Source organism: Myotis myotis, unplaced genomic scaffold, assembly GCF_014108235.1.
Source record: "Myotis myotis isolate mMyoMyo1 unplaced genomic scaffold, mMyoMyo1.p scaffold_m19_p_11, whole genome shotgun sequence".
Classification (NCBI taxonomy): domain Eukaryota; kingdom Metazoa; phylum Chordata; class Mammalia; order Chiroptera; family Vespertilionidae; genus Myotis; species Myotis myotis.
Genome location: NW_023416315.1, coordinates 13,208,437 through 13,235,749, shown reverse-complemented (window position 1 = coordinate 13,235,749; position 27,313 = coordinate 13,208,437). Strand labels below are relative to the sequence as shown.

The 27,313-nt window shown below is 45.3% G+C and overlaps 1 long non-coding RNA gene across 2 annotated transcripts in view; it reads left to right on the top strand.

Moving 5' to 3' along the window:
• The window catches only part of LOC118666011, a 37,955-nt gene extending 15,998 nt beyond the window's left edge, over positions 1–21,957 (top strand). The window contains exon 3 of one of the 2 annotated variants that reach the window (XR_004970806.1): positions 20,801–21,957. This is a non-coding gene — a long non-coding RNA (uncharacterized LOC118666011). Of the gene's footprint in view, positions 1–4,268; positions 6,332–20,800 lie in introns of those variants that run through there. The other variant, XR_004970805.1, reaches the window with a different exon arrangement.
• Positions 21,958–27,313: the final 5,356 nt, after the last annotated feature.

Below are 27,313 nucleotides of genomic sequence, written 5' to 3'. Positions count from 1 at the left end.
TGTAAGCACTTTGCAGGCACAGTGATAGTAATCGCTAACAGTTAATAGGGTGTTTACTATGTGCAAAGTGAAGTTTAAATTGTTTTCTATATATTAATTTATGCTATTCCCTAGTACTCCTCTGAAGTAGTAACTACCAGCACCCTCATTTTACAGATGGGGACCTGGGCTCAGAAAGGTTCGACAACTTGCTCAGGGTCATTCAGCTAGTGTCAAAGCCTGAATTAAAACTAAGATTGTTTGTCTATGTGTTCATCGCTAGTACCTCCCCACAAGGAGGTTTTAATATTATTATCATACCCATTTTACAGATAAGGAAACTGAGGCACAGAGAGAGGAAGTAGTCCTGGATTCAAATGTGGACATGAGACTCCAAAGCCTGGGTCTTACCTGGTATGTCATGCTACCTCCTCCGGGGACATGTGAGAGCATCTTCCGACCCAACACTTCACGCAGGAGGAGCCTGAGGACTGCATGTGACTATGGAACTCCTCTGGGGGCAATTAGTGGCGTGGCACAGGATGCAAACCCAGCAGTCCTGGTAGTGCTTCTGGGGCCTGGAGGGGAGTGAGGAAGGTAGGCCCTGTGATTGTCAAATCACATCTCTGGCACCAGGAACAGAATTCACTTGTGCTTTTACTGCTTTCTGATCTCTTCTTTTCACCCCTGGGGCTGTTGGTCAGGGTGTCCTGGGACCCGAAGTGGCCTCTGAAGCATCAGATACTGCACTCATGGCTCCACCAGTTACATAAGGGAACTAGCAAGGAAAGACATCATTTAAGATGTGATGATTGATTTATACCATGACTTGTTTCATAAAGGATTTATGACAGTGTAAAGAAATGCCTCCCACTCTGGGAGACAGCATCAGTTAGGCTCTCTTAGGCTCCTAGAAATCCTAGGGACCTAGACGGATCCCATCATCTTCCTGCACCTGCATTTCTTTACCTTAATTTTTTAAAATCCTCACCCGAGGATATTTTTCCATTGACTTCTTAGAGAGAGTGGAAGAGAAAGGGAAAGACAGAGAGAAATATTGATGTGAGAGAAACACATTGATTGGTTGCCTCCTGCACACGCTCTGACCAGGACCTGGGCCGGGGAGGATCCTGCAACCAAGGTACATGCCCTTGACTGGAATTGAACCCAGGACCCTTAAGTCTGCAGGTGGATGTTCTATTCACTGAGCCAAACCAGCTGGGGCCGTTTCTTTACCTTTACATTGGAAATGATGTCTTCCTGGTAGGACTGGGCGGGCACTAATGACAGTTCCTGTGAAGTTCCCAGCACAAGCCTGGCACCAGTAAGTGCTCGGTGGGTGCTGATGATGATGGTGAATGTTACCAGGCAGACAACAGTGCAGCCTGAGAAAAACAAGGGCAGGGTCCTACAACGGAGCCAGATTGAGGCCCGTACAAAAACGCCACCACGGAGTCGTCCTGGCCCTCGGGGCCGGTGTGAAGACAGGAACCCGATCAGTGAATCGTCCACGCTGCTCACCGGTCACGCAGCGCTCAGGAGAGGCAGCCTTCCAGGCCAAGGTGGGAAGAAGGATCTTTCTAGAATCCTGAGGAGGACACTGCAGGGCTCTACACAGTGTGCCCAGCAACTACTTTAGTGTAAACCCAGTGACAAGGGCCACTGTCCGTCCCTTAATGGAGGCGAGGCCTCAGCATAATCCATTAGAAAGCATTGCGCTGGGAGGCATGTGATGGGGTCCAGGCACAGTGCTCTCCACTGTTTTAACTTAACTGGGGGCGTGAGAGCTGATGGTTATGAGCATAATAGGGACCCTGAAGACCTCTGGGCCCTCTGCATGTATTACCTCATTTAAATCGTATAACGACGACTTGAGATTAGTAATATGACCATCCCCATTTTGCAGATAAGTAAACCAAGGCCCAGAAAATAGGCCCAGCGCCACTGAGCTCATGATCCCTGGTCAGGCTTCCCACCCAGGCAGACAGGCTCCAGACCTGGGACCATTCATCTCCCCCTACCATCATTCGGGGAGACTCGTTGGACTCAGCATCCTTCTGTTCGTCCCTGGCAGCTGAGCCTTTGACAAATCTTCAGCATCAGTGAGTTCAAGAAGATGCGTATGTAAATGCTGACGGGCAGCTGCTGTTTGGGGCCGGTTAGTGCGGAGCGGTGCGCTTTCCCTGTCAGCCGAGAGGACACAGGACTGACACATCCTTGCTCATGAGCTTGAACCAAATGACCTCTGCTCAGAAAAAGGGAGGTCCAACCGGGGAGCAGCGCCAAGCCCACCTTAAGGAAGGAATCTGCAATCTACTCTAATGCACAGACAAATGGATGATTGAGGACTCAACGTTTTCTGTGTATTATGGCTGCAATAATTTTAGTATGAAAACGTGTCAAGGCAGTTAAGTTCCTGTTTCGGCTATTTTGACAAATGAATATATGGCACCACAGGATACTCAGCGCACACTCCTTCTATTGTGACTTTTGCTAACGTATTGGACCCCTAAACAATCTGGCAGGAAGCCTTCCCAAAGCTCCCCCACCTGTCACCACCATCGCAGTGCAATATTCTAGGAAGGCCAAATAGAGTGTTGTGCTGTTTCTGCGTGGTAGACATGTGGTCATAATTGTAACGGAAGCAGGGCTGTAAATGGTACAGGCTTTGGGCTCCTCCTCCTCTTGTATATCCATCGTAATTGACAGAGTGCCGTGTCCCCTTCTGTGAGAGCTGGGCCCCCTAGGATTTCCCGAGACTGTCTGAGGGTTGGTGGTTTCCTGTTCAGCCCACCATCCAGGCTTGTCAGGTCCTAGTGGTGATTGCTCCTACCCTACCTGCATCACCCCCTGCCATACACGGCCCACTTGTCCTCAAAGTGTGGTCCAGTTGGAGGAATTAGAATACAACATAGCACAGGCAAATGTCCTGTCCCTTATTAGGATCGTGGGCCATGTTCCCTGAAGGCTCTGTCGTGCCGTTCTCTTCTTGGATTTGCTCTTCCCCAGAAGCTGCTGTTTGCCCAGCTAACTGCCTCCTCCAATCCCCTAATTCCAGTTACTTCCTTGCAGAGCAGAATTTAGCTCGTGCTTCATTTCCCCCTTTACTTCCCAGACCACGGCCAGAGCTTGCTTATCTCACCCATGAAGTCTCAACCAGGCTCACATGGTATGTTTCTTCACTGTAAGGGACTTTATGTCCTAATGTGTAAAACTGGCTACAGTCATAGTTTTAAATAGCATTTCCTCCCTGCTACATCAGATGTGTCAGAGCTTACAATATAGTTGGGAATTAACTCTTTATACTGTAAGGACAAAATAATGATATAATAAAAGTGACCCGAAATGAGCTGTGAAGCCATGAAAAGACCTGGAGAAAACTTAAATGTGTATTACCCAATGAAAGAAGCCAATCTGAAAAGGCTACATACTCTATGATTCCTACTCTGACATCTTGGAAAAGACAAAATTATGGAGATCAGGGGTTGGGAGGAAGGGAGGAATAGGTAGAGCCCAGAGGATTTTTCAGTCAGTGAAACGCGTCTGTGTGATACTATAATGGTGGATACACGTCATTATACATTTGTCCAAACTCATAGAATGAACAGTAACAAGAGTGAATGTAAGGAATGTCAGTGGTGGGCTTTGAGTAATAATCATGTTTCCATGTGGATTCATCTATTGTAATGAGTATGCCACTCTGGTGGGCAGTGTTGAGAAAGGGGGAGGGGCTGTGTGTGTGTGAGGGCAGCAGAGGACTATGGGAAATCTCTATACTGTCTGCTCAATTTTGTTGTAAACCTAAAACTATTATTAAAGTCTATTTTTTTAAAAAAGACTCCAAATAGGAGAGTAAGTAAGTAATGGTAAGGGAGGAGACGAGAGGATGGCTATTGGCTGGGTGGCCCCACTAGGCTTTCGGGGGAGAAAGTAGAAGTTGGATTGAGGTTGAGGGATGATGGGATTTGATGTGTGGGGAGTGAGGAGGTGGTGTCACAGGGAGAAGGCGTAGCCTGAGCAAAGGCACAGAGGTGGCCTGGCGTGGGACCCACAGGGCTGAGGGGTGAGCCGGGTCCGGCCGGCAGGAAGAGCAGGTTTCCTCAGCAGGTGAGAAGGGAAAGCAGAGAGCTGCGTGGAGCCGCTGACCGTGGTTTTCTGGTAGCAGTTCTGAAGCGAACGCCTTGATTGTGGTTTCCTGATAAGAGACACTCAACGTTGTAAACTGCTAGGGAGCAGAGCAGCTCTGTAATTCAGTCTGTTTTCTTACAACATGTGTTTGTTTATTACAGAGAGCTGTGATGACTTGAGGGTGTCATGTCAACCTTGTCTCATGTACCAGCTGAACTCAGTGACACGAGCATCCTGACAGATGGGATGTTATTACTGAACCACCGGGGAGGGTGCCCGGGGCTGACTGTGCTTCGTGTGCCGTGAGGACCCACTTGACCCGAGTGAAGGCAGCAAAAACACCTCGCGTTGGAACCCCATGCCTGTGTCTGTTACTCCAGTGGTTCTCAAACTTCAGAGTCACCGTCTGAGTCACTGGGGGATGGAGGGAAGGGGGTTAAAAACATAGAAGGCCAGGCCCCACCCCCAGAGTTTCGGATTCAGCAGGCCTGGGGCATGGCCAGAGAATCTGCGTTTCTAGCAAGTCCCTAGGTGATGCTGATGCTACCGGCTGGGAGATCACACTTTGACAACACAGGTCTACTCCTGAGCCCGTGTTAACACAAAACTCACCCTCTCCTCTTCTGCTTCTGTGAAGGTGTGGCCTAAGGCACCTCAGTTTCAGAATGGAAGCCAAAAGATGGAATCAACCCAAGTGTCCATGAACAGATGAATGGCTAAGTAAAATGTGATATAAATACATATATTCATCTGTCATATATATATATATGGTGGAATATATATATGATGGAATATTATTCAGCCATAAAAAGGGATGAAATGCTGATACCTGTTACAACATGGATGAATCTTGAAAACATTATGTTAAATGAAAGAAGTCAGTTACATAAAGCCACGTGTTGCATGATTTCATTTATGAAATGTCTGGAATAGTGACAGAAAGCAGATTGGTTGTCGCCAGAAGCCGGAGTAGGAAGGAACGAGGAGTGACTGCTTATTGGGTTTCTGTTTGGAATGATGAACTTCTAAACCTAGACAGTGGTGATAGCTGCACAACATTGTGAACCTACTTACTGGGTACCACTGAATTATACACTTTGAAATGATTAAAATGGTCAATATTATGTGTATCTACCATAATAATAAATTAAAAGAGTTACTGGAGTGCTGTTCTAACTCAAATTGTGGGAGCCAGTTGAAAAGTTTACAGGATTAAGATTGGAAATGCAAAGGGCCTAATACCAGTGGGTCTTAGCCTTATTGAATGGGGGGGAAAAAATCACCTGGGGACTTTTTGTATGATACCCTTGTCTTAGCCACACGTGAGAACAATTAAATTGAAATCTCTGGAAGTGAGGCCTAGGCATCAGACATTTTAAAATTCAGCCCCAGATGATTCTAATGTACAACTAGGATTGAGGACACTGGCCTAAAATCTTGAGGTTCAAATGGACGCAGACCTATGTGCAAACTGACTTGGACTTCATCATAGACAATGAACCTCTCATCTTCTCCCAAATTTGCTTGGATGTAGAGAGTAGAATGAAGAGACTTTGGAATCAGTTTGAATATCATCTCCACTACCAACTAGCTGTGTGACCGTGAGCAAACCATAACCTCTCTGAGCATTGTTTTTGTCAATGGAGAGTAGAAGTCTGTGTTCTCTGGAAAGAATACTATTTCAGTATTGTAGGAAACAGGTCAGTTTCCTAGTTCTAACAGTGTCAGACGCTGTTTTGTCATCATGCATCTCTGCCTGTCCTAGACTGAGAGGGAGACACAGTGCCATATCCTATATAATTAAAGGCCAGTATGCAAATTGTCCCCTCTACCTTAGTGTTCGACCAGGGGGCGGGCCACCCGGCCAACCGCCCATGGCCCCTCCCGCTGGCGGGCCCAGCCAGACCCCACCTGTGCACAAATTCGTGCACCAGGCCTTTAGTTTATGTGAAAACCCTAACCCTGTAGTATCTTGTATCATGAATTCAGTTTTATCCCCACACCTGAGAGGAGGGGCATGTGTAGGTTGGGAATGAGTGATCATGCCTCCTGAATCTGTAATCTGGAAGCGGAGGAGATTGTGAGCCTGATAGAAATCATTTTGCCTCATGCTCAGACTTTCTTTTGTGTATCAAGCTTTATAACGATGTCAATATACTTAAAGATAAAAACTGATAAAATTTATGCACAAATTCCTGACAGTAAATAAAATCATTTGGATATTTTCATGTTTCTTATTTGTAGGTAAAATAGATAATATATTTTTATTCAACCACAATTATGACATAGATACAATTTTATATTCTGTTTGTTTTCACTTAGTACTTGGTCATGTTTTTATAGTTCTTCATTATTGAGATTTTAATGGCTTCATAATATTTCAATGAGTTGCCTTATAATTTAATATTCCTCCATTGTTAAGCTTTTTGGTTGCTTCCAAGTTTTCAATATTAGAAATTGTGCTTAGTGAAAATATTTCTTCATATAACTTTTAACTTCCTTTGGCTTATTTTCTTAAAATAAAATTCCCATATCTTACTGGATCAGGGGTCTAAACATTTTAAGGGTCTTGAATGTACTATCGCATTGCTACTGGCAGGGTGTGGGTATTATTGTTTTCAATAACATCCCAGCATTGAATTTCATCATTTGAAAAGGTTTACAAATTGTACAACTATAATCTAAATTTAATATAAGCTAATAAGCTACCGTGTCCAACATTTTGGCATGCATAACATTCCTTCTCCAGTTCCTTTTCTGGTGGCATCCCAATGTTTTGTAAGTTGCTGGGGAGAGAGGCAGTTTACAAACATTGCACATTGTAGAAAATCAATGATTATTTTTTGAAGCAATGAATATAGTAGGTAACCCCTCTTCCTAATATTTCTTCAGGTTTCTATTAGCAGGGCTTTTAAAAACACACACACACAACAGTAACACTATATTACACTTTATTTCACTTGAGTTGGTAGCCTCAGAGCTTTGTTTGCTGGAAAAAGCTCAAAATTTTTCACTTGGTGGGAAGTAGATCTCCCCACAGCACGAAGGTGTAGCAGCTAAACCGTTGCTCTTTCCTCCAGCCTCTCTTTGCACTCCCATCTCTTTTCCTGTTTTCTCTGGAAGAGCCAGCTCAACCTGAACCAAAGAAAAGCAATCTGTAGAGTGCATGGGAGGAAAATGAGCACAGATATGTCCTTCCTAAGTTCTGGAGCTTAGTTTTCACTCATTCAAGCAGAAGGGTTATGCACACGCAGATGGTAGTGTTTGTGCATTGGTACCCATTCATCGGGACAGTTCAGTTCATGGTGATGGAAAGCGGCTGTGGATTCAGCAATGCTTTTAAGTAGTTATGTATTTTATTAATTTCAAGAGTGTCTTCATACATTTAAAAAATAATAGTAAAGAACATGCAGGAGACCAGTTTATCCAGCTACGTGCAATGTCAATGTGCATTTGCATTCTTGAGTTCTTTGTGTCCTCAGCAAAAAGTTGGGAAATGCTGCCTGAGGTTAGGCCAATATCTTAATATTATAACTAAGAGGTGCTTAGCTAGTTAAGATGACTAGGGAAGTGCTTGTCATTGTCCCTGGGACTTAACTAGTATTTAATACTGTAACCTGTAACCTGTTAGGCCTAGGCACACCCTAATTTTTGAAGTTAGCTCATTTAAAAGTTCACTTCCTGCCCGTCCACTTTCTTCTCATCAGTGACAGCAACAAACAATGGCATTACTTAAATGTCTTGCTGCCTGAAATAACATCTTCTTCCAATTAAAAAGGAACAAAGGCTGCACCTCTTTTCTGTTCCCTTTGTTGGCTGTAACATCTTGACATCTTCTGTCTCCAGTTTTGTCTGAGACTTAGCTGACCTCTCAAAACAGTATGTCGTGTGTTTCTGTTGGGAAGGGATTGCTTGTGACTATGGCTTTCAAAGGAAATGTATGCTGGTGGTTTGCAGAGAGTTGACATATACCTAAGGGTCCCTTTGGCAGAGGGCAGCAGGGCCCCAGGGATTTGCACCATCTCCTAGGAGCGCTTGTACCCTGGGGTGTCTGGGTGGTGGCAGGGATGTGTACCCCACTTCGTTGCACCCTTTCCCCTTCCCAGTTTCCTACAAAGACACTCTGACTGTCATTTACTCCAGCTTCAATCTTCAGCATTCAACTTAGCACACATCACGTCAGAGATTCTTAAACTCAAGGGAACAGAGAGGTCATAGCACTGGTCTCCAAGCCTGGCTTTTCATCAGAGTCTCTTGGGGAACTTTTGTAAAATGTTCTTGCTCCCCACGTGTGTTCTGATTCATTACGACTGTGTGTGGACATGAAACCTGCATTTTTGTTTTGTTTTGTTTTGTATGTTTTTAACTCACTAGATCACTGGTTTATTATAAAAGGTTGTAACTCAGGAGCCAGATGGGAGAGAGATGCACAGGGCAAGGTGTGTGGGTAGGGGTGTGGGGCTCCCACACCCCTCCAGGTCTGCTACCCTCCCAGCCCCTGCACCTGTTCACTAACCCAGAAGCTCCAAAGCCTGCATTTTTAAAAAAACTCTCATTGTGCTTTTAAAGTTTCAGGACCACTAACCTAACTGGACTCTCAGGGCAGGACTCCCTTGAATATCATCTCTGGCAGGTGGCCATGTCACTGGCATTGAATACCTCCAGCCATGGGGCACTCACTACTTTTACAAATGGCCTGAGTTAAAACAGTCCTTTTCCATCACAAAAGTTTCTACCTATCGGTCTTAATTATGCCTTTTAGAGCAGCACGGTGAAAAGCTATTCCTACTTTTCCCTCAAACACTTGAAGACAACTACTGCTTCCTTCTCAGGATCTCTCAGAGTCCCGTTTCTGGGCTCTCAGTCCTGGTCCTCCTCTGAATATGACTGAAGTTTTATAGTGAGTGTAGTTATATCTTTTAGATGATCTCTTTGAGAACTTTATGGAGTGGCTGTCATCCCAGTGTTGGAGATGACGGAGGGCTGGTAGGTTTAAGTGACCTGCCCTGGTTCTCACAGCTAATAAGTCGCTAAATTGCAATTTGAACAATCTGTCTAACTCCAAATTCTGCACTCTTAACTCACACATTATGCACTGGATTTTCATTTTTTATTTTATTTTATTTTATTTTATTTTGCATCTACTTATTTGTTAAATGCAAATAAGTAGATGCTAAATAAGGAGTATTAAAATGAAGTGTATGAAAGTATAGCCCCTCGGATTTCTCCGCCCAGAGGCAGCCACTGTCAGATTTGCAAAGCACCCCACTGAGAGCTGGAGGTTCTGTTTGGAGCAGCAGAGAACTTTGCCTCCTTTGCTGGGGCCCCATCTGCAATGAGTGGCCCTCAGACTCATGGGAGCTGCTGGCAAGGCCTAGGTCTCTTGGTTCACTCTGATTTGTAGGCAAGTAAACCCTTCATTTTTTACTTAATTATTTTTAGTTAATTACTTTCATTAATTGTTTTAATAAACTAGTATTGATTCAGGTTCTACTCACTTTGTACCCTTGCAAATGGGTTTTTGGGTCTTAAAAGAAACCCATTATTTTTCCTGTTGGTTGTAACCTATCATTTCACCTTTTATAGATCTTTTATCCTCCCAATTTGATCACCCATTAAATTATTTAGCTCAATGTCATTCTCATATGTTAATATATATGATGTCTCTCTTTGTCCAAATCATTGGTAAAATTTTTGTTGAAGGTGGGACCAAAGACAGAGTTTTTGAATACCTGTGGGGGAATTAATTAATGAATACTCTTGGATATAGTTACTCAACCAAATGTTCACACACCTAACTGTATTACCACGCAGTCTTACTATAAGGACATGAGAAATTTGGTCAAATGCCTTTCTGTCTACAACATTTTCCTGATTAATTAATCGAGTAAGCCTATCCAAAAAAGGGAGTGTTTAATTTTACTCTTTAGCAAACCTTCTGTGAGCTCCTAGTTATCGTCACCTTTCCCCTTTACGGGTCATAGACATCTCTTTTATAATATATTCTAGATTTTTTCGGTGGATTGATATCCGCTCACATTTTTGTGGGGCTCTGAGCGACTCAGAAAGGGCTGGGTCCAGGCTGGGATGTGCTGCAGTGGAGCCTGGAGTGGCAGGCAAGGCCAAGGCCAGTGGGTGGTGAGTGGGCTGCTTCAGTGGTGAGTTAAGTGCAGAGGTGTCAGGGCTGGTTCATTAGAAGAGAGAGTTGACTAGAAGCATCTGCCCTCAGGCTGCATCAGGGGCAGGGAAAGATCAAGAATGGAACAAAGGCAGATGCTCCCTCAGGGAGTAAACCACTGGGCCGGGAAAGGCTGGAGGCTGGTGTTTGAAACAAGAAACCAAGAAAGCAGAGGGTCAGGGAGGTGAAGCTGATGTCAGACAAGAGTGAGGACTGGTCTTAGAGAAGTGAGCTGCCTCATTGGGCCCTGTAATGGGACAACTTCATTCCCTGTCTCAGCAAATGACACCACCCATTGTCCAAACCAGATATCCGAGTCCTCCTACAATCCTTCTGCTCTCTCAGCCTCCCACAGTTTACCAAGCCCTGCCATGCGGCTTCAAGGTTGGTGGCCAAGAGCAAGGGATGATGATAAAGGGGGTAAATGTTGGAGTGGGGAGGACCTCCAACTCCAGTCCATCGGAATGGATGACCTAGGCAATGGGAAACAGGACTAGGAAGTCTTATTTGTCTTCTTAGAGTTTTCTATATGGAAGAATTGGGTGAATGGGTGAATATCTAGAGTAGGCTCATGGGAGACAGTTTGTTTAACTTAATCTTATAGACAGACCTGATCTGGTGTAAGATATAATCGGCCTGTCAGCAGCATGTTTGTCCTGGTAGTTATTCTTATCCTGATGGCTTTTAACGATTTGGGGGGCTGGCAGGAACTGGGGTAAATGTAGCAGAACAAATGGGTGTTAGAGGGAAAATTTAACAGTAAGGAGCAATGATCACTCGGTGATGGTGGCAGCAGAACACAGAGGAAAAGTGATCTTTAAACTTCTGCTTTACAAAAATTGGTGTATAAACTGGTGTACATTAATGAAGCAACCCAGGTGGGAACATTTATAAAAATAAATGCCTTTTGGATGCACATACGGGCATTTGTAGCCACTGTGGGTTTCTTGTGGGTCTGATAGAAATGAGCTATGTTAGTTAATGAATCAATGTGATGAATTACAGTGAAAGGCTCTGCCTTGGGAGCTCCGGATAACACCGGTTACACCCATAACCTCGTTACTGGGTTCAGTTACTGAACAAGTGGCAGAAACTGAATGAAGAGTTGACCCAGGAACCCTCCTTGAATATGTCTATTTTATTTGACATCTCCTTCTAGAACTGCTAGAAATTCCAACGTACAAAATGGAGTGGTAGGTGCAAACTGAGTGGTAAGAAGCAAGGCATGGCTATCACATCTGGGTGTTGGGGGTTAGATAGAAAGTTTGCTCTGTGGTTGCCATAATGGCCATGGTCTGTGCCTTTTGCTGCTGCTTTCTACTGAGAGATGCAAAGACAACAAGGCTGAGCTGTGGCAAAGTTCCGGACATTCTTGTCCATTGTGCCTGTTGCCTTGAATGGGACCAGGTAGTTCCGTGAGCCAGAACAGAAAACCTGTGGTTCTGGACGCCCCAGATGCTGTTGTGTATTGATGTTGAATCAGTAGGTTTGGTGCTTCGTTTTAGTCTCTCAGGCTCTGGAAATGCTTGAGCTTGCCCTGACCCATGCATGGCATAATGGAGTGCCTGATCCCCATCCCCCCAGAGGGGATCAACAGGAGCAAAATATGACCTGATGGCCAAGTCCTCCTTTCCCCTCAGATGTTATATATCTGACCTGTCCACTGTGGTAGTCAGTAGCTACATGCGAGTGTTTATAGTAAATTAATTAATCAAAATAAGAAATTCAGTTGCTTAATTACACCAGCTACGTTTCAATTGTTCGGTAACCACAAGTAGCCAGTGTAAAGAGTATTGAACAGTACTCATTACAGAGCGTTTCCATCACTGAAGAAAGTTCTGTTGAACAGCACTGGTCAGATTTCTTTGAAGGAGAATAATCTGGGATGTCGGGCTCCTGCAGTCTCACTATGCTGGTGGTTTTTAGACCAGGTGAGGATGGAAGAAGTTCAATTGTGATGACGAAGCCTCCCCCATCTACCCCATCCCAGGAAAGGTTGCTATGCAACATAACAGAGGTAACTCGTGTTTTCAGGTCTTCAAAGATCCAGTGGATGACTCCTGAAAGGTGTAAATTTTTGATAGCTGCTTTTTTGTGAGAGATCCTCAAAATATAAACACTAATGACCTGGAGTTGAAGGGGGAAGGTGTGTTGGGGATGATGTTGCTCCATCTAGATGTCATGCTTGAAGTTGGTAGGACTCAGAAATTTGACTTCCACCAGTTTGTTTGTTTGTTTTTAAAGGACTTCAACAATTTTGTCTTTAACCTGTAAGGCAGAGCCTTCTGAACAAGGAGTGAAAAATTAACATATACTTGAAACTTTTCCCCTGAAAGATCATGCACTACTCTGCCCTAGATGATAGTTCTATCCCATATTGTAGGCTTCAGCAAATACTCTTTGACAAGTAGTTTGTTCTGTATAAAAAATGAAAGATGGTTCTTACCTTAATAAAATTTGAAATATATGATACCAATCTCATAAACTATAATTCACAAACCCAGGGATGATGAGAGGCACTTAAAAAAATGGCATTAAGATTACCCTTTATCTCTGTGGTAGGAGAATAATGCCCTCCCAAAGATGTCTAGGTCCTGCTTCCCAGAATGTGCGAATGTTACTTCATGTGGGGAAGCGACTTTGTAGATGTGATTATGCTAAGGAACTGGAGATGGGGAGATTATCCCGGGTTATCTGGGTGGGCCCAGTTTAGTCACGTGAGCTACCCAAAATAGAGAACCTTTCCCAGTTGTGGTCACATAAAGAAATGTGATCAATACAAGGAGAGTCTGAGAGATGTAACATGTGTGGATTTGGAGGAAGGGGCCATGAGCCAAGGAAAGCAAGCAGCCTCCAGAAGCTGGAAAAAATAAGGAAGTAGGGGAAAATTCAGCCCTGCGCACACTTCATTTTATACTTCTGACCTACAGAACTCTAAGATAATAACTTTGTGTTGTTGAACCTGCTGTGATCATTGTTAACAGCAGAAATAGGAAACAGATTAACTTCTTAAAGAGTGGAGGATTACCAAATAACTTATTTTGAAAAAATATATAACTGTTAAGAGGATGGAATATTCATGTTCACTAATGAGTACATTTTGAGCTTGTAGACGATTCTGTATAAAACCAAATTATAATAAAACTGTTGCTTGGCGAGCATAGAAAGCTTCCTTAGGCTGAGTTCAGAAGGCTATTATTTCTGTGTCTATCCCTTACTTATCTGGGTAGGTGTTAGGCTTCTGAAAGTGTAATCCAGTAGAGAACTTGTCTGCCAAAAACTGGCCTTGTGAATTGGGCAGCAGCCATGCATGACTGGCATTGAAGGCCTTCTAAGCCTTAGCAACCTGGTTTTATTTGTTCACAAAGAGGACCGAAGAAGATGGGTGGAAAATAAATAATTGTGAAACACTTGATCTTGAAGATCTGTACCCTCAGGGTACACCAGGGTGGGGCTGGTGGTAAAGCATGTCATGGGCAAAGAAATCAGGATCACAGCTTCTGAGGACAGAACATGTTCTCAACTGAGGATTTATCCCAGAGAGGAGAATTGTCACCTGGGTTTGCCGTTACAGCTGCTTTTCTGTGGGCAGGGTGGGTGTGAGCTTCCTGGATGGGTGCCAGGGGCTGCCTAGCCTCCGAGGGGCACACCCTCAAGGCCAGTGCTGGGCACTGTGGGGGACCTGGCATTTCTGACAGCCCCATAGTTGGAGTGTTTTTTCATCTTGGGTTTTCTGGCACTCTTCCCTCACTCTGTGATTTTCAGAGATTACAGCGTGATTCCTCAATTACCTCTGCAAGGTCTTCCTGTTCCCAGGCTGTACTAGCACATTGTATGCGGGAAACGTGTTTACACATTTTACGTATTTATACGTTCTACCAGTGTAGTAGAGCGCGGGACACGTATTAATACGTTTTTTATAGACTAGCGGTAGAATGCGGGTAACGTATAAATACGTAAACTAAAGTTATCGTAATTTTACTGAACGTTGCCATTTGCGCAAAAAATTAGCAAAAATGGCCCGCGCCACCTGTTAGCGCGCGATAAAAACTACCCGCAAACAATGTGCTAGTAATTCCTGGGCCTGGAGTCCTGCACTCATTTAGAGCGACTCGGGCTCCCTCACTATCTCTCCATCCATCTTCAGCTTCTGTTCCCTCTCAGTCATTTGTGTTCTGTTTTCCTGGTGTTGGGGATTCTGCTTCCAGGTGTCAAGGACAGAAGTAAAACCACAGTTGGGCAGTTTCACTCCACTCCACACCATCACCCTTTTCCTTCATCAATTCACTCCTAACACAATTTTACCAGGTCTGTTTTGTCGTTGTTAATCCTCACCTGAGGATATTTTTTCCCATTGCCTTTTAGAGAGTGTGAAAAGGAGGGAGGGAGGGAATGGGGGAGAGAGAGAGAGAAACATCGATGTGAGAGAGACACACCTGCTGATCGCTTCCTGCACGTGCCCTGACCAGGGACAGGGAACAAACCCACACCCCAAGCATGTGCCCTTCAGTTCGTGAGCCGACACTGTAACCACTGAGCACACCGGCCAGGGCTGCAGGTCTGTTTTTGCCCTCTGAGTATTACAGGCCGGAGGTCGGAGCTGTCACAGCACCACTGCCTCTTCTGTAACGCCCTGTCTTTCTTGCTTGCTCCTCACTCTACCTTCTCATTGAAATGTTCCCTGTGCTGACATTGCAGAAGTTTCAGGTACCTCCTCAATGTTCACTTGGATTATGCCTTATTATATTTTCAGAACTTCATTTCTTTAGAGGTTTCTACATTTCAGGTCATACTTCTTTTTAGCGCTGGGGTTATTAACCCCAGTTGTACATTGGAAGGACTCGAACAACCTTTAGAAAGCAGCAATGCTTGGCCCCAACACAGACCAATGGAACCAAATACCTGGGGCTGGCCCAGGAGGGGGAATTTTATTTTAGGTGTCCCCGATAACCATAAAAGAAAAAAAGTGTTAAAGTGGGCTTCATCAAAATTAAAAAAATGTCTGCTCATCAAAAGATACTATTAAGAAAAAGAAGAAAAAATTACAGATTAGGAGAAAATATTGGCCACGTATATATCTGAGGACTTATATCCAGCAAATGTTAGCATTTCCTGCAACTCAATAATAAAAAGACAGATGGCGCAATTGAAAATTTGACCAAAAAGCTTGAATAGACACTTCATAAAGAAAAAGGTATATCTTTCTTGTTTTTAATGTATTCACAATGCCATCAACACATCTAAAAATTAACAGTAACTTGTTAATATCTATACTAAATAAAAGGGTGATATGCTAATTAGACCGGACATCTTCCCGACGTCCTTCCGGACAAAGCCATGGTGGCAGGGTCCAAGGCAGAGGCAGTTAGGGGCGATCAGGCTGGCAGGGGAGAGCAGTTAGGGGGTGATCAGGCTGGCAGTGGGGAGCAGTTAGGGGGTACTCAGGCTGGCAGTGGGGAGCAGTTAGGGGGCGATCAGGCCGGCAGGCAGAGGTGGTTAGGGGCGATCAGGCCAGTAGGGGTGGAATTAGGGGCATCAGGCCGGCAGGCAGAGGTGGTTAGGGGCGATCAGGCAGGCAGGCAGGCAAGCCAAGTGGTTAGGAGCCAGCGGTCCCTGATTGTGAGAGGGATGTCCCCTGAGGAGTCCTGGATTGGAGAGGGTGCAGGCCGGGCTGAAGGACGCCCCCCCCCCCCACACACACAAATTTCGTGCACTGGGCCTCTAGTTATAAAATATTTAGGCAGTGTTCAAATGTCCCCAATTATCTCATGATTTCTTTTTATTCTTGGCTTGCTCAAATCAGGATCCAAATAAGACTCACAGACTGCATTCAGTTGAAATGTCTCTTGTCTTTTTTAATCTATAGACCTCTTTTTCCCCCCTTGCCATATATTTATTGAATAAAGTGGGCTATTTGTCTTGTGGAATTTTCAACATTCTTGGTTTTGGAGATTGTATCTTCACGGTAGTGTTCAACCGGTTCCTTTATTACCTGTAATTCCTATATACCTGGAGGCTCATCATCATTATTAGTAATATTAAAGACTTCACTTCCAAGACCAACACTTTCCATGTATGACATCTTGCCACAGTGAGTGAGGCGGGTCCCAAACTCTCCGGAGGCAACAAAAAAGAGGATAACTGTTTTGCAGTAATGCCAAGTCTAGTCCCTGTTGACTTTACAAAAAATAAACACCTGGCTAGAATCCATCATTAGGTGCATGATAGCTGTCTACTAGAATGTGTGGGGCCTTCCCTTTGTGCCTGAGAATGAGCATGGACAGGTGGGAAGAATGTGAACTTGGGAGTCAGAGAGCTCTGGATTGGAACTTTGACTTTGCCTTTTATTAAGATCATGCCTTTCCTAGTTAATTTTTTTAAAATATATTTTATTGATTTTTTTACAGAGAGGAAGGGAGAGGAATAGAGAGTTAGAAACATTGATGAGAGAGAAACATCAATCAGCTGCCTCCTGCACACCTCCTACTGGAGATGTGCCCACAACCAAGGTACATGCCCTTGGCTGGAATCGAACCTGGGACCTTTCAGTCTGCAGGCCGATGCTCTATCCACTGAGCCAAACTGGCCAGGGCCCTAGTTAATATTTTTTCATCTCAGATTTTTTATATAAGAGGATAACATTTATCTTACTCAGCTGCTGAGATGCACCTGCCGTGTAGCATGTGTTTGTTTGTTTCCTTCCCTGCATAAGTTAAAAATAAGAATTTGCATCTAAAACAACAAATCCATAGAGTTTGTTTAAACCCAAATGCAAATGTAGCATTCACCAACTTCATAAATAATAGAGAAAGGAGGTTTTCATGCACATCCTTCGAAAGACTATGCAGAAAGGGAAAAGAGCTGAGAACAGGAAACATAGCTCCCTTTCCCTCCTTGTAATCAGGAAATTCTTCCCGAAGAAAGCATGACCCGTTCTAGCCTAAAATTTTGCTATTCTCTGGACGGTGCTGGCTTGAGAACGTATTTCTTTTACCAAAAGATGAGTTCACAGTAAATGACTCAGAGACATATGGATGAAATTTCCCTTAAGCCACTCAGGGGATTAGAAATTAAGGGAAAGAGTGCTTGGCAAAATGCATTTGGGGTTTTGCCAAACCTAAACCAACTGAGAAATAGTTAAGACACAAGGCAGATCTCGAATGCTGCCAAGTTTACCCATCTTAGCAGGACAGGGATTTATAATTAGAGCTGCTCAGAAAAGCACTGCCTCTCGGGTGGCAAAGGACAGAAAAGCCTTTGTCCTTACCGTCTCAACGGGCTGCTCGCTCCCAGATGGACCCTTCACAGTGTTCACCCCCTCTTCACCATCAGGAGCTGCAAAGCCACCTCCTGGCCACTCGGTTCCCCTTCCGCACCAGGCCCCCACCATGCTCTCCAGGCCTCTTTTGTTTCCAGGCCAGGCTGGCTGTTTCTCACAGCGAATTCCTGGATGAGGGAGAACAAATCTTCACGGGCATTCTTGAATTACAGTGAAGAGCTGTGGTGGGAAAATATGACAAAACAATTTCCTTCCCGGACACAATTTTTTGGTCTTCTGTCTCTCACCTTTGTCACCTTTCCACATTTCTCTGCTTTCCATGGGTTTTTCTCTGTAAGATGAGGGATTGGATCAGCTGTTTTCCAGCTGTGCTGCTGGAGCCTTTGCAGGTGGAAGGGTGAGCCTCAATAGCTCATCTCGCAGGGCCTCTGTGGTCCATAGGAAGGACTCAGTGGTATTAGCTTTTACTGTTCTACCACCACCATCACCATCACCACTAGCACCATCAATACCATCACCACCACCATTACTATCACCACCACCACCACCGTCACCCTCACCACTACCACCATCACGACCACTATCACTACCACCAGCACCACCACTACCAGTACCACCAGCACCATCACTATTATCACCATCATCACCACCACCACTATATCCAGTTAGAGATACATATCTTTTCTTTCCTTTTTCTTTTTTTGCAAATATATGCTACAACTAGATTAGCAAACTGCTACCTGGTATAGAAACTTAAGAGAATTGCTGTAATAAAGAATGATTTGTATTTGGTATCATTTTTTTGGTAGATAAGTAGTCGTTTCTTATCTACTTAAGCAATATTTGAAAACAGAGTGCCCTTCTGTGTGGACTGAAAATATTCTCTGGAGTTTTGTTTGCATTATCAACTTATTTAGCACACTCTTTCTGCTTAGCAACCACCCCCACTCCCCAGGCCCTGTCCTTTTAATTAACAACCTGTCACTGTATTTCAGTGTTTCTGCTGAGGCACACCAAGTAAGCCATGAAAAGTCAAAACATATCACTTCACATAAAAACAACATTTGCTGAACTTCTCATACAATTGGGCTGGTCAGATGAACTGCTTCTTGGGGACCAGAAATCGAACCTACGTGAGCTTATGTGGAAGACTGAATCAAGGTGCGCAGAGAGGGAGATTGGCAAGGGGTGAGAGTAGCAGGGCAGAGTTACAGGGCCAAATGTTGAATATATGTATATATATATATATATATATATATATATATAGAGAGAGAGAGAGAGAGAGAGAGAGAGAGAGAGAGAGAGAGAGAGAGGAAAGGAGGGGGAGAGAGAGTGAAACTTCGATCAGCTGCCTCTTGCAAACCCCCTACTGAGGATCCAGAGGATTGAGCCTGCAAACTGGACCTGTGCCCATCCCGGAATTGAACTGGAAACCTTTCCGTGCATGTGATGATGCCCAAACAACTGAGCCACACCAGCCAGGGCTGGACACTTATTTTAAACCACCTCTTTTGTGCTTAAAGCCCCAGTGCCGCATAGCTGACACCTGACAGATGTGGATTTTGCATAAGTTCGTTCATGTGTTCCATCAGCACGTAACGATTAACTTCTAACATATGCCCGGTATGCTCTAGGGTTGCAGCAGTGAGCTCGGCATCTGCCTCAATGCTGCTTACATACTGGCAGAGGAGAAAAATCAAAAACAAATAAAGAAACTGTTAACTATAATTCAGGTTTGATAAGTGTCAATAAGGAGTGAAGCGGAGTTCGGACATAATAGTAGGTGATGGCATGTGTGTGTGAGAGTGTGTACAGTATGTGTGTTTCCATTGGCTAATTCAGTTAGCTCCATCAAGGAAGGCTGCTCAGAAGGAGTGACATTTGAACAGACAGACCTGAGTGAAATGAGAAGTGAGTTAAGTGAGTGTCCCTGAGCTACATGGAAACCACACATCACCATTATTACGAACTGACCTAAGTCAGTTTGGTCACGATGCAAAACTATTAGGTTCTTGATAGTTGAGGATAGCTACTGAGAGAAAATTGAGGTAAATAAAGGTAAACTACTCCTCTACAACTGTCCTCGGAGTTTGTAAAGAAAGCAAATCTACCAAACCCGGTCATTCATACAGAAATGTATTGAGAAATGTTTTACTACCAAATTCAAATAGTATACACAAACTGACGAACTCAATGGAGAGTCAGTACTCTGTCCTTTTAGGAACCCTGAGTAAGACGGTCACTGGGAGTAGAGGCCACAGCACTTCAGAGACATGATCTGTTTCACTGAAACCCAGCAACAGGTGAACAGAGCTCCTCCTAAGCAATGCACAGACAGTATAGGATTAAGCCTCAGGACCCATTCTTAAGGCTACGCACTTGTGATGGTTAATTTTATGTTTCAACTTGGCTAGGCTATGGTGCCCAGATGCTTGGTCAAACACCAGAGTGTTTCTGTTACTGTGAAAGTATTTTAAGATGTGATTAACACTTTAATTAGTAAACTTTGTGTAAAGCAAATTACTCTCCATGGAGTTGGTGCGCCTCATCCAATCAGTGAAGGCTTTAAGAGCAAAGGCCAAGATAATCTTAAAGAAGGAATTCAGACTCCAGACTGCAACATAGAGATTCTGCCTGAATTTCCAGCCTTTCAACTCATGAATTGATTCAAGAGTGGCAACAATAAGTCTTACTTGAATTACCAGACTGCCCTGCCCTTCAGATTTTTGGAGTTGCTGTCCACCACAATCACATGAGCCAATTCCTTGAAATCTCTCCCCTCCTCCCCCACCATTAGTTTATTTCTCTGAAGAACCCTGAACTCATACAGATTTTAGTTCTGGGAAGTGGGGTGCAGGTGTAACAAATACCTAAAAGTGTAGGAATGGCTTTGGAATTGGGTAAGAGTAGGGGCTGGACAAATTTAAAGTGCACAATAGCAAAAGCTTGGATTGCCTTAAAGAGATTGTTGGGAAAGAGTGAAACATCGATGGCTGCCTCCTGCAGGCCCCCCATCGAGGATCGAGCCAGCAAGTGGGGCATGTGCTTGACTGGGAATTAAACTGGCTACCTTACCATGTGTGGGAAGACATGAATGTTAAAGCAGATTCTGATGAGAGCTCAGAAAGAACAGAGCGGTAGAGCAAGTTTCTATTGTCTGAGAGAATACATACATCAACATGAACAGAATGTTGCTTGGAATATGAGTGTTAATGGTGCTCCTTGTGCTCTTTCAGATATTGGGACACAGACACAGACAGGCATGGAGTCAAGATGATGTGAAGAGACACCGGGAGAAAAGAGCCACCCACAAAGCAAGGAGAGGCCCAGCACAGACCCTGTCCTCACAGCGCTCAGAAGGAACCAGCTCTGCCTACACCTGGATTTTGGACGTCTAGCCTCCAGAACTGTGTGATCACACAGATGTGTTGTTGAAGCCACCCAGCGTGTGGAGTTTTGTTCTGGCAGCCCCAGCACATTATTCGTGTGCTATGAGCCTCAGTGGTTTCTTACAGCCCATTTGTCACCAGTCAAGGTTGCCAGGAGCAGGTGCTGAGACAATATTTGGGGTGCAAAATGTTTATTAGGGATCAAACCCTGTAAGAGGAAGGGGAAGGAGCCATCATAAGAAACAAATGCAAATGACATGACACCAGTTAACATATATGGCCAGCTAGTCCTGCTTTAAAAATAGAAAAAGCTCAAAATAATTGAATATCAGAAAAAGTATAGATGATCTTCAAACTTGATTTATACCTATTACACTCTTTATTAGTTTATAAAGAGTATAACATAATTAAGGGTTTATCTATTTTCATATGGAGGGAGCTTTATAATCTACTAGTATAACTTGGATGGAATTTTTAATGCTAATAACAATATTTTACGAATGTTAAGACAATACTAATATTTAGTTAGAATTTAAGTCAATATAATTTAAGGTAAATTTTTTTTCAAAAAAGGGTGGGGAAAGGATTAAGATTGGGCAGAGGGAAAAGTTGAATGATAATGTACATGCAAGGAGGCATCAAGCAAACCAGTGTCGAGCTCTGGACTTAATATTATCCACCAGGGTTGTCTTGCATTGGGTCAAAATGACTGGGACTTTCTCCCCATCAGGCTCAGTCACTGGATACAGGCTGCCACAGGAAAGGTGGCCTCAGGCAAGGAGGCTCTACTGAAGCCGACCCTGAAGGAGTGGGCAGTGGAGGTTTCCTTGAAGGGAACCTGTCTACACATCTCACATCTCCCACTCCACTCGTGGGATAGTGAAGAACGTAGCCAATCTACATATCTTGAATACCTTTAACTTCATCAACAAGAGTCCATTTCTAATACCATACTTATTAACAAAGAACTAATTTCAACAATAAAAATTAATTTCTGACATTCAGATGCTAATGCACAAAGCCTCAGGTGTTCAGTGAGCCATCCACCACAGAAGCTCTTGAAGTGGCTTTTCTGATAAAACACTCGGTGACTACCCTGGAGGGGAATTTTCCATTGGAGCAGCTGGCGGCCCTTAGAGTAAGGAAGAGCATGACTAACTGCCTTACCGAAGTGTTTTAAAGTAAGTCACAGACATCCCAACAACTTCCACTTGTCGCTGTGTCTGTGACACCTACTCTCTCATCTTGCTCAATCAAACTGTCTTAGGGATTATTTGGTTGCAAAGAAGAGAACCTATTGGAATTAGTTGGAATTTATTGGGGTTTACAGTCAGGATACAAGGATTTGACAGGCAACTCCAAGACACTGAAATTGGCAATGAAGGCTCTATGGGCCACTCAGGATGGACCTGGGGTGCTGGGATCCCAAGTTTTTCCTGCTTCTCGTGGGCCTCAGGGTCCCCCTTTCTCTGTTTTTCTCTGTCTGCTCCTGTCTCCCGCTTCTCTGCCTTTCCACTTACTCATCAGCACACTTCCCCAGACTTGGTTCTACATAACCACCATCGTTTGACCATCTCCGTGTCTCTCAGGTTAATGTCTTGAGAGGGTAAAAAAGGAGGAGGAACTATACCTGGCACAGCCCTGCCTATGGCCTGGGTCCCTTGCGTTAGCTGAGCATTGCAGTCCGTCATCTGTGGCCAGGGTTGTGGAAGAGCAGGGTGAACAAGGCTGCTCCAGGGGCGTTGGGAGGTCAAATTCCCCAAGAAGAAGGTGGATAGGGGAGGCTCTCACCAGCATCTCTGGCATGCCTACCCCAATGCCAGAAGTCTCTCACATGCACACTCCTGTATATGTGTGTGTGTGTGTGTGCACGTGCATGCTCACATGTACACACACACACACACCCCACATGTAGTAGATTAAACCAATCCAAGAGTTACTGCCATGAATTCAAATGGTAATAGTCAAATACACTCATGATGTGTCTTCCTTGATTTGGTTCCTATAGAGATGTCTTATCTTCCTCTGAAACCTCACCTGCTTCAGATACCTCTCCATTGTAACCCAAGGAGGTCTGAATCAACTCTCCCTCGGCGATGGTTACTTCTACCAACTCTGGCTGCCACCGTGGCTAGGATGGTACAGTCTCCCTCACAGACTACACATTATCAAAGGCTGTGAGTCAAGTAGCCCACAACCAAGCCTAATCTAGAGTCGACTTTCCAAGAACACGCTGGCCTCTGTCAGCTCTAACAACTAGACCTCAGCATAAGCTATCAACCCGGTGATTTGACTCATGAAAGCAGAGCTCTTTGTTATCCTGTGTACATAGGAACCTCAGATTCCCCTCAGTGTGTTCTTTCATGCTTGTTGCATCATTTGGAATTGCCCAGGGAACCCGGTGTGTCAACTAATCTTAGCCACGAGGCATTTTAAAGCAGGCATAGCAGTGAATCGAGAGCCCTGTGTCCAGTTTTCTAGACCCACTCACCTTTGCTGGACAGGGCAGCCCCTGACCAGGCTCAATCGGCTCCCTCACTCCCCATACCCTTTCCCCCTGAGCCTCACATCCCTTTAACAGGGGCAGAGCCTTTATCCCCAGTCAGAGGAAATGCAGAAAAAGCGGAGACATCTCAGGCAGAAAGAAACCTGACAAACTGACGACCTCAGAAATCCTTAAAGAGAAAAGGCATATGGTTCCTTCCGAGACCCCCTTTGTTATGGGTAGGAATAGGGGATACCTGAATAAACACCTATATTTCTCTGTTTCTTCCATCCACTCAAGTTCATATGCTTAGAGACTTCCATGAAAATTAGATAAGTGTTTGCTAGAATATTCTCTCCTGAAAAGCCTGTTGGAGAGGTGTCTAATCTTTTCAGGTTTACCTCAACCTGGCTGCCCTGGCAAGTCTTCTCAAATGCCAAGGGGTCCAGGCCAGTGCGGCTAGGCCAGTGGTACTGCCCCTTGCCACATGGCCCAGGAGACCCTCACCTGTGACAGGCGGGTCACAGTGTTCTCAGCCGCTGCACCCCCCCCCCCCCCCCCGTGTCTATCTAGGTGTGTGGGCGACTCCGCATGCCAACTTTGCCATAGAGCCCTTGTTTGAAAAGGGGCCCCATGGTTCTCACATGAGCCATTGCCCTTAGGGGTCCCCTCACTGCAGAGTCGCTGGTCTGGCTGGCTCAGTCCTCTGTCTTCACAGGCCTCCTTCCCAGGCTTTTGCCTAGGGGTCCATAGCGGTTGGGGCTCTTCTGATCTCTCTGAACAAAGCCCACAAAGTGTTCATTCACCTGTCCCCTTTCCCCATAGCCAAGCTGGATGGCCATTAGGAAAATCCCCAAGTGTAAAACACCAAAGAGCCTGTCCCCTCTCCCTGAGAGGCAGGAGCGTCCAGACCCCAGATGCTCCTTCCATTCTTTCCTAAGGAACAGCTCCTCACCACCCCGCCTGCTCAGCGACTGACAGTGTGACTTCTTGTTACAGCAGCAAACCACACACAAACAAAAGAGAGAACAAATCAAAACCAAACCAGATCTAATTCTCGGTTCTGTGGGTTCTTCCCCTGCACCCCTCCCACACGAACACCGTTTCCAGTTACTTCCTTTCCAGTGAATACAGGAGTAGGGATAAAAGAGGCGGTAGGAGAGGGGGCACCATTCTGTTTAGAAGGACACATGTGCCCTCACTGGGTGGGTGTTGGAGCAAGGAAGAAAATGGCACAGGGCGAGGGAGTATAAATTAAATTGATTAATTCCACCATTTTTGAGCACCAGCTATGCATCTGGCACCGTGTTCCCTGTGAAGTAACTGGGATACAAAGAAGCATAGGCGCTCCTCTGGCCTGGGAAGCTGCCTGAGGCTGCCTGGAGACAGTGTGAGAGAACTGTGGGGTGCGGGGTGGGAGCCCTGTGCCTGCTAGCACAGTGGCCCACAAAGGAGACCCAGAGAGAGCTCACTGCTGCTCCTGAAGTTCCGTGCCATCAGCATGGCTGCCTTTGCTGTGAGTGTGGGCCTGGCCCTGCATACTCTCTTTCTCCAGGGGACCTGTGGTATAGGGGTGCTTGAATGGTGGAATCCGGGTGCCGTGTCCTAGGGTTTGGGTCCCTGAAGCCCATAGTTCCAGTAACTGCATAAACATGGACAGAGATATAAAGGCAACCCCCCAGATATAAAGGGGATCAGGTTCACTGGCCAGCCCCCAATGCCCATGGAACTGCTAAGGAAACTTAACTGAACGTGCACAGCAGCACTTCTAGTTCTCATCCTGAGCCTTTATAGATTATGTAACCGTCTGTAGGCTGTGAGCAAGCCATCTGTAGGAAATGTGTTCCAGGTTCTAAGTCAATGGATGTGTGGAACACAACTCCTTTGTTAGCAAATTAGACACTTGCAGGAGCGTTAGCTAGATTTCAGGCAAGTCCCTTTAAATACTTTAAGCACCAGCTTGAGCCACTTGCTGCTGGGCCAGACATGCCATGGGAGAAGGCTTCCCAGGTCTTTCGTGTGGAGCTGGGGGGGGGGGGGGGGGCGGGTGCTTGCCCCAAAGATTCCAGCCCTGCCTTTGAGCTGCCCCATTCACCCCACGGGGCCGAGACCCCGGTAGAACCAGGAGGACTCAGGGTGTCAGACGTCAGGAACAAGAGGGCAGGGAGCTCCGGGGCTCAGTCAGCCTCTGTGTGACTCTGGCCCGGCTGGGTCCTTGGTGCTGGGACCACGTGTTTCCAGAAGGAGATGGCAGTTGGGCCAATGGACAACAGAACATCATAATGGCAGAAACAGCCTCAGGACTGGACCCAGAAGCTGTAACTACAGGAGAAAAACCCCACAACAAATTCCATACGATGGCCCTTATCCCTGGGCCAGGGCGGGGAAGGAAGCAGAGACTCACCTTAACTTGGTGAAAACAGGGCAACGTGAAGAACACTGTGTAGTCAGGCTGAAAATTAAATAGATGTGAGTGTTTCTTTCATTCAAAGGTTTAATTGTTCTGACGGTTTCCATAACTTAATCTGAGCCATCGCTTCAGCTTTAATTATGAGTAATGAAATGGATTATTTGCAGTAACTAATATGACAGGGAAAACGGAGAGGTGAGAAATTGGTAACTTGGCAACTGTGTATTCATCTTCTTCTCAGTCCATGTTTATTGAGTACCTACTGCGTTTCAGCCTTTGCCACGGTCCTATAGATGTGCTATTCGGGGGAAAATAGTATCATACACCCCAGACTCCGGGCCAGTTTCTTTCACTTCATTGTCTCATGTCCTGCTCTAAATAATACTCCATGCAGGTATTACTGCTCTGACTTATAGAAGCACAGCTGAGATTCTGAAAGGTTAGGTCATTTGCCTAGGGTCACACAGCAAAACCTATGCTTTTGCCACCTAACCTGTCTCACACCAAAACCTACAGACTGACACTCTGAATCTTACTTCCTGCTTCATGCAGGTAAAGTCAGCTCTTCCTAGGGTGCAGGTTGCTTTGTATTTGAAGCAGGCAAGACAGTTATTAAAATGTACTTTTGGGAAATTAGCCTGACAGTTATCTGTGAAATGCATCAGATGCTACTGAGATGGACCTTAGCCAAAATGGTGGCAGCAAGATTGGGAAAGGGGCTGTAGGAGGCACCCCGGAGGCTAGAAGGGGCCTGCTAAGGCTTTGGATGTGGTGGGCAGGGAAGGAAGACAGCCTTGCTGCCCTGGGTTTGGGAAGCAGGGGACACAAAGTTCCAGCTTGGCCACTGACTAGTGGCTTAACCTGGGGCCAGTCACTCAACCTTTCTGAGCCTTGCTTTCTGTGTGCCCGGAAGGCGCTATAACCAGCTAACTTAACAGTCTCAATTCAGGGGCACATAAACTGAAATGGTTTTGTGTTTTCAACCCGCTTCTGTTGACTCTCCCTTAATATCTTGCTTCCTGGTCATTTTCAGTTATTCATGGTCCACCACCATTTTTAAAGCTTCTATTTCAAACTTGTCCTAAATCTCATTTCCTGCCATCTCCCTGCTACTGGCTGCTGCAGCAGGGGTAGCTGGGGCTGACAGTTTGGAGCCTGGGCGAGTGGTGAGGTCTGGCTCCAAGAGGCTCCCTCCCTCTTTGCCCTGGGGAAGGTTGAGGAGGAGGGAGAGGAAAGGTGAGTGTCCCCATTTGCTGGCCTACATGGCTGGCTCTCACCATGACTGTGGCAGCTACTGGCTCATACTGACTGACTGACCAGCAGGGACCAAATGCGGTTTGCTTGTGGGGCACACGTGGTCTTCAGAGCTCCTATAGGGACTCCTGCTGCTCATGCTCCTGGTGGGAGGATCTGGCTCAATGCCCCCTACCCTCCTCCTGCCACTAGCCTTGAGCTTCTGGGCTTC